This window comes from Lathamus discolor, chromosome 2 (assembly GCF_037157495.1).
Source record: "Lathamus discolor isolate bLatDis1 chromosome 2, bLatDis1.hap1, whole genome shotgun sequence".
In the NCBI taxonomy this organism is placed as follows: domain Eukaryota; kingdom Metazoa; phylum Chordata; class Aves; order Psittaciformes; family Psittacidae; genus Lathamus; species Lathamus discolor.
The window spans coordinates 124,180,968-124,189,290 of record NC_088885.1 but is presented as its reverse complement, the minus strand read 5'-3'; the positions used below and the strand labels follow the sequence as shown (position 1 = coordinate 124,189,290).

The 8,323-nt window shown below is 39.9% G+C and overlaps 1 long non-coding RNA gene across 1 annotated transcript; it reads right to left on the bottom strand.

Annotated features, from left to right (window-relative positions):
- Positions 1–247: 247 nt before the first annotated feature.
- On the bottom strand, positions 248–7,130 carry LOC136009390 (uncharacterized). The gene is made up of 3 exons (XR_010610539.1): positions 6,811–7,130; positions 2,234–2,275; positions 248–983 (listed from the first exon to the last, which is right to left on the bottom strand). It is a non-coding gene; the product is annotated as an uncharacterized LOC136009390 (long non-coding RNA).
- Positions 7,131–8,323: the final 1,193 nt, after the last annotated feature.

Here is an 8,323-nt window from a genome sequence, read left to right as displayed (position 1 = left end):
CCCCTGCTTTTGCTTTTCTTTTTTTCCTCATGTGTTTGCAATAGGATAACTTGGTTTAAAAGGTCTTAGTCATTTTTTTGGTATTTGCTTCTGCATTTGTCTGAGGCTAGATGCATTTATAAAATGAGATGGTATCTTCATGCGTATCCAGTCTGACTAAAACCAAATGTACCTCTTTTAGGCACAAGTCTGATATATTTTTTAATCACCGACCAAATGTTATTCAATATTTTGGTATTTACTCTTATTTAAAAAAAAAACAACAATCAAATCTGGAGCAAAGCTCTAAACTGTGTCAAGTTCAGCCATTGCTATATCGTCTCCATTTGATCTGACTTCCTGGAACAGTGATTCCACGCTTCAAATTGGAGAGGAGGGACCAAGGAGGTTGTGGCACCTATTTGTTGTGAAGTAGCCATCAACACCAGTTTCCAGTCCAGAAAAGGATTTAAACTTGCATTACAGTCCAGAACACCTGGGCCTTTTCCTAAGCTATATCTTTCTTGTTCTAATTCTGTGAGAATTTGATACTTTGAACAAAAGTGGCAAAGCCTCCTCACTACACACAGCTGCTGTACATAGGAGGGAAAAATTAGAATTCCACGGTAACTTTTAATGAAATAAGTCTCTCCATATCTTTGTGATTCTTCATATCTGTCTGAAGTTCATCACTAAGTTCCCTGGCTGGCTTGTGTGCTTCAGTATCTTAAATACTAGCATTATAAATAATGTCATTGCCAAAAAAGCATTACACTTTTATAATCCTGCTTGAAGGACCTGATGTGTTGGCAGTAATGAAGAAAGCTACTTGAAGAGCACAAGAACTTGCTAATCAGATTGTTAATTGAGTACACGAGATTCACATAATACAAAGGCAAACTGTGAAGGTGACAATGATAGCCAGACTTCATCTGTTGAGCTGGAATTAACGATGAACAAAATCAAGATCCCTTTGTGGTTGATTCTTGTCCAGCTGCAGCCAACTATAAAAGACCCATCAAAGAAATCAACTCATTAGTTGGTAATTCTGTACAACTTCAAAAAGAAATTCTTAACCCCTCATCAGTCCTTCTCTGACAACCCCTTAAAAGCTGTGTTAAACCAAAAAAAAAAAAAAATCAAGCCAAACCAAACATTATTTGCTTCATCAACTCAAAGAAATGGCCTGCAGGAACATAATGTAAACTGAAGCTTTTAAAAACAGATTTATCCATAGGTAGAACAGTCAAAGTGCAAATATATTGTGACATGCAAAATCTCCCCCAGTCACCCATGTCACACAGTGTCAATAGCCTGTCTGCTTCACAGAAAAACTACCCCCAGATTTAATAAATTTTAGTATTGTGATAAAACCTGACAAAACCCAGTGAATTCAGAAATAAGGCTGCCACTGTGTCCTTATTGCACTGTCATTTCATCTGTAACTCTCCCTACTGGGGGAAGTTGCCAAAGCAAGGGTGAATTAAGGATTATGTCTGTATAAAGTTGGAAAATAACGTGTTTTCAAGGCAAGGCTTCATAGGATATGAACAGTCCATTCTGTCGTCTCATTGCCACTGTAACATCTCATTTATCCCAGTGGGACTGCTATGATAAAGGACTGCAGGCCTGGACATTTAGTCTATATTTTTAAGGTTTGATTTCATAAGATAGTATGCAACCCTCAAAAGATATTTTATTGAACTGACAAAAATGCCTATTAAAGCTCTTACAACATCCATCTCGTGGGCTTTTAGACAATCTAAAAAATTATTAAGTATGTGAGTGAAAGATTAGCTTCCTAGGAAGCCTTATTTTGGAGAGTCTCCTGAATGATGTGTGATTATATAGATATATTAACAGAGGCTTGCTAATGATACGTCTATTATTTGTGTTTTAAGACTCTGCAGGCTGTTTTGTATGCTGCATTAGGGTACATAACATCTTAGAAGAAAACAGTAGTTGCAGAAAATTAAATAATCATAGGGAAATATCCCAAAGATGTTACTTTGATCCGCAGTAACCTATGGACTAAGTAGTAGACAGCAATTTTAAAATACTTTTTGCTTTATTTATCTCTTTCCCACTGTTCTGATTTGTCTTCCAAATAGATATTTTGCAGGAGGCACTATGCACATGTTGGTTTGGTTTTTTAAATTTAGGTAGAAAATTCAATGCTTAGAGGTTTTGTTTACTGGTTTTTGAGAGGCAGACTGATGCAATCGAACATGACCCCTCCTATAATGAGTCTTACCTCTGTTCTTCTGGGGTAGCTCTGACAGAGCTTAGAAGAGACCTGAAAAAAAAGATGAAAACAAGAAATTCAGTATGCAGACAGTGGTTTTAGGCCAGCATTCAGAGGCCAACTCACATTTGGCTTGTGACTGTTGAAACCTTTAGTTTTCTCAGTGACAAACTCAGGTGACTCCTCCTAATACGGAATTTTGTTGAATCCAAGATAGGACGAGACCTCTCTTTCCTCCCTGTTTGCTAGCTGCTAAAACATGGGTCTCTGCATGGTGGGGGATGCATGACTCCTGTTGCAGAGCCAACGCTGTTCGTAACCTCTGTGTAGAAAGGTGGTGCTCAGAAAACAGAGCAATTGCTCAAGAAAATCAGTTTTGTGTGACACTTGTAATTCAGTTTTATCCCACTTTTTAACCCTGCTTTTCATGGACCTTGTTCATGAAGGCCATCACTGCGTTTAAAATCAGAAACATTCTTGGCTAAAAATCTCTATGCAGCAGTTGGAAAGATCTGCGTGAGAGGACGACATTGAAGCTTATTCTATGACTATGGCTTATGTGAATGTGACTTCTGAACAGAGTGGACAAGTGGCATGCCTGAAACTTGAAATAAAATGTTTATGGTTTATCTTTGGGGATCAGCTTTGAGACTGAAATCCAGCGGGCTCTTGAGTCTCATGAAGATTTTCAGACCTGCCTGACAGTCCTGTCAGAGAGCTTGCAAAGAGCCAAATGGGATGCTTTCACCTGGAGGTCCCATTCTGCCATCTGACTAGCTCTAGCTCCTCAGCAAACACAAAGAAGTGGCAATATTGATAGGAAATGAAAAGTAATTCAAACGGGAATAGGTAAGTGGGCACATATGAGTGCGAGGGAAACATTTTGTGCCGCAATGTGTTCCTTCCTGCTGGAGTCACAGCCTGCAAGCGAGTCTCCTATAATTAACACATTGCTATTATCAATAAATGCTATGAAGTGGGACCAGAGAGAATTGGCAAAGCTGCTGCTGCTGCTCACGCAAAGGCCTCCCCAATCAAAGCCGTCTCCCACCACGCCAAGGAGCCGGCGGAAGCACAAGAAAAAGACGCCAGGAGTTGGTATTCCGGGTGCGAGCCTCCCGCCGCCGCGCCGTTTTGGCTGGCTTCCGTTCAAGCCATGTTGGCATGTGCTGTCTCTTAGCAACTGCCAGCCGGATGCTCCCGGGCGGCCGGCAGCGCCGTGAGGATCGGATCGGCCACCCGGCTTCGGTGGAGGTGGAGCGCTGCCTGGCCTCCCCCGCTCTTGGAAATTACCTGTTGGAAATAACCTGTTTTCCACGGAAATAGGTTCTGTTGGCTCAGACTAGCGAATGTGAGCTGTCCATGGCAGCAAACAGACCCAGTCATGGCTGGAAAGGCGTAGAACTCTGGATGACATATGTCATAACCCATCCGGTTGCTCCCACCTGATGAAAAGCCTCACTTGGGCTTTACAGCAGCTTCGTATGTGGGCTAACACATGTCAGTGCATGATTTGCACATGTTGAACAAGAACTTCTACAAATGTTGCGTATGTTATACAAATATCTACAAAAGTACCTTGCTTTTAATTTTGGTTAATTGTTTGAGCTTTGTTATTTGATTTTGGTTTTCAGGATGTTTTGATCCCCCCTATACTGGTAGAATTTCTCCCTGTACAGTTATTGATGATTTATGAATTTTATTATTTTCCTTTTTTTTTTTTTTTTTCCTCTTACTTTCTCCCAAACCCCTTAATTTTTAAAATGTTAAGTCCAGCTTCATGGCTCCCCATGAGAGCTGCTGGGCTCTCAAAGCAGCAGTGTCCAAAGGCAGGTTATGTAGGTATTATGCCTTTTTCTGGGCTTGATCCTCACTGTGCTACTCAGTATCAGCCATCAAAAATTAATGCAGTCATGCTTATGCAAATGTATTCCTCTAGTTTAACTTTCCAACCTTGAGTAGTTTTTTATAATCGCAATGATGGAGCAATTTAGATATATTCTATTTTGCTATGCAATGTTTTAGAGGTTATTTGAGTGCTTTTGCACACAGCATACTAAATGCCATTTTAGTAGTGAAATCACTGATAAAAACAAGATTTTTTTTTTTTTTTTTCCTAGAAAGTGCATGCCGTTGGGGAAATAAATGTCTTTGCACCATGCCGTGACTCAGTGATAAAAGACATCTAGAAAGTCTATAGTCCCTAGGGATCTAAGCATCTGCTTTGCTTTACAATGTCTCTATTATAAAAATTCCAGAACAGGAGGAAATTATGATTGAGATCATTGCAGTGATCTAGAATTGACTCTTTGGGCTGTAGTTTCCTCCAAGTCGTGCTTCTTACCATATCATCTTCCTGAAAGCCCAAGTAAGAATATTTTCTGGCATCAGTCAGTGAAATCTCATTGCTGCTCCCCTTGGACCTGTTTACATTTTGATGCAGGAGCTGAAAAGGCTCCCAAAAGCTCTTAGGCTCTTTTCTGCCCGTTGGTGGAAGCTAAATCACTTAACTTGCTCTTAACAATTTTGAAAATAGATTAGTGATTTTCTTATCTCATTTCCTTGCTGAAGGTGATGAGCGTTTAATAGTACTTGCTGTGGCAAGCAGAGTCAAGATACGTACAAGCTGAACACATGAGACAGGGCTGAAGAATTCTGTTTATACCAGGGAGGGAAAAAAAAAAAGCCGGTAATTCATAAAGCCCTCAGTGAGTCACCAAGGTTTTCCTTTATGGGCAGGATAAAGTGAACAGCTGTTCTACTATATTCCATTTGCTTGAGTCAACAGGCCCATTCTAATAGTTTGTTGATTATCTTACATTTTGTCAATATTGTGGTATGATTTCAGTGTTTGTTTTATTATTACTCAGATTGACAATGTTTTATTTTGTGAGCTATGATGAGATAGCACTTAGGGTACAATGATAAGAATGATTTATTGTGAATAGCCGTTTTTAGCAGATTGTTTTGTAGTAGCTACTGCCCTGCTCTAGCTATTTAATGATTTTTGCTTTATGCTTCTCTCTTGTGCCCCAAATCAAAACAATGAGTTTTTTTTGGCAGTCAGTGTTTTAGGCCATTGTGTCTATCACATGTGGTTGGCTCTTCTTCTTAAACGGAAAACCATACTGTCTCTCCTCTCGAGAGAACTCCTTCCTGTGCCCTAGGAAGTGCACTTGTCCTGATATGGAAGTGGTGGCATAGCTCTCTGGGCTGCCACTGCTGCTCTTCTTCGTACTCTGGTCTGGAATATGCTGGAGAAGAACTGAGTGATGACATGCAAGCATGGAATATCACCATCACTTGCAGACTCTGTGTTGGAAGCTCAGGGGAGAGTGGTGGCCATTCTTGCCATCTCCAATGAGCACAGTGTAGGACTAATTTTGAAGTCCTTGGCTGGTTAGATTATCATCTGTGATGTATGTATGTCAGTAACAGATGCATTTACCTGTTATGGGGATATGAGATGCTTAATGAGTTCTAGAAGACCACCTATTAAGTACCTGGTGGGCATATAACAGGTTGCATTTTAGAAACACGCAAGGAGGGATGTGATGCAGAGATCACCTCCCAGTAACTGAGTTTAGGTTTTTATTGCTACCAATGGAAGGTCAGATTTACAGGGTGTCCAAACAAATAATTAGTAAGATTCTGGATCTGAGCCTCAATGTGTTATATATTCAGCCCTAACTTGCTTCATTCTATCTTGTCCCTATAGACATGCTCTATTGGAAACATATGAAAAAGTTCCAAACATAAATGGCACATCCCTAATAAATAAATGATTATGCTGGGAGCAGCAAGAATATTTTCCTGTTTTCTTTCAGGTAGTGTTTTGCAAGTGTTAGCAATTTTCACAACAGTTCAGAATTCCCATACCCATCTGTGGTGATTTCCCTCAGGCACCCATAAACCCACTTTCTGAAATTTCTTATGTATTTTTAACTGTGCTAGTAGAAATATTCAATTCATTTGATGTGTATAAAGCATACTACATTGTCAAACCATTTCTAAACTTCAGCAGCGACAGCGAGTGCAGTAGCATTAATAATAGTCATGTACCTTGCTTTGCCATTTCAGACTGCGCACTTTATTTATCTAAGATGTTCCAGTATCTTCTATCACTCTAATCATTAACAAATTTATGTTACTCTTTCACCTTTTCATGCTTGCCAGCGCAAAATATGTAATAATAGTCTGTAATTAAATTTTCCTCAGCTTACTTTATCACTGTACAACTTTATACATTTTCTTCTTTCCACCGTCCATCATATGATGGAATGAACAGAAAGGAAAGATACTGCTTGAGCTGCACAAATACCCCTATGCAAATTAATCTGAAATTAATCTGGAACCCCCTCACAATATTAAATTAACTTTTAATGAAGCTCTCAAGTTTTAGGATGTTAAACCTCATTTGGTTGAGATTTGAATAGAGCTATTGATGTTCAGGTTCTGCAGTGATAGTAAGTTTGATTAGGAAATGAAAAGTTTTTTGGCTGAAAGTAGCATTACAAAAAATTTGTGTGTCATGGTGAATCATTAGTAATATAGCAGTCAGAATGGCATCAAACTTTTCAGCTTACCTGGAGTGAAATGTGTTCAGAACAGGACCAATTTCTTCCGCGGTGTTTTCTTTAAGGCAGGGGGAAAGCAGGCTCTTCCAGTATAAAGGAACAAATTAGGTTGCTGAGAGAAGGGAAAGATTCTAAAATTTCGCAGGAGCATGTGATTAGAGTCCAGCCGCAGCTTCTGGCTTGTGTTCGAAATGAAAGTGAATGTCTTCAATCCAGGAGATTACAGGGAATGTGACAACGAAAAGCAGGGAGCTTCCCCCTAATTTCAAATACACTTCAAAAGAATGGCATGAGTGGGTAAGATTTTTTGCTTCTAAGTTTTGGGGAAATTTTTTTCATGACAGAAAGTGGAAGTGGCTGAAGGAGAGTTTCTTTACTAGTTAATATTGTATAAAGAAACTTCAGTTTCACTTCCACTTACAGACAAACTAACTTGTAGAATGTTATGAACATGTGACTGACTCTTTTTGTGGGCCATCCCAGCCTCAGAAAACTTCTTTGGTACTTCATAAAAAAGGATACACCTGAAAAATAGTCCTAAACAAAGTCCTATTCATTTCCTTATCAGGTACAAACCAGCAGAAATTGCCATTTTTTAAGAAACCAGGGGTTTCAGGGATTTGCATGAAAGCAAAGTCATTAAAAAGGTAAGTAACATTATAAATAAACCATATGTCTCATTTTACTTTGAGCTGTCACAGCCATTTCCCCATTTCTCTCTTCCTCTGCTGAGGCCCTGTGGCTTTCTAATTTTACATATGAATTTGTAAGCTGTTCTGAAAACTTCTTCCTCTTTCCAGGCTGCGGGCAACCATGTATCAAACCACAAGTTACTACTATAAAATACTAATAACAATAACAACAGCAACAGCAGCAACAACAACAATAATATTTATAATAACAACAGCAACAACACTTCTGTACGGTGTTTCCTGATTTGCAAATATAGACCAGAGCTATTAAATCCTTCCAAAAACTGTAACTCCTCCAAGAAGTAAGACAGGGCATCTGACCTGTCCTGGGTTTTGGCTAACCATGAGAGACAAAGCAGAGGAAGCGGTGATCAGCTGGAGCCTGAGGCCACACTGGTCTGCTGGCAAAGGGGAGACATGGACAACTGAGCAGAGAGGGCAGCAATCACCACAGAGGCTCTTTGGGTGAGTGGTTACCAGCATCTGCTCAAACACTGGTCTCCTGTCACATCATGCAGCTTCCTCCCCATTTTTTCCCCCTACCTTCTTCTTTCTTGTTTCATCCAGACTTGGCTGGTGTGAATGGGGAGGAACTGTACAGCTGGACAAAGTTCAGAGCTAGCGGTGGGTGCCTGGCTCCACTCTGCACTTGTTCGTAGGAAGCTGTGGACAGTTTTCATGAATGTTCTGTGTTTCCCATCCTAGCCTGGATACTTTGGTCACTTCCAGTCACCACAGCAAAATATAATTACTATTTTTTGGCCTCTGAAAAGATGTGAAGCCCCACTGTATTCAAGAGAATCCTAATGACTTGTGATCTTGGGTGTTGT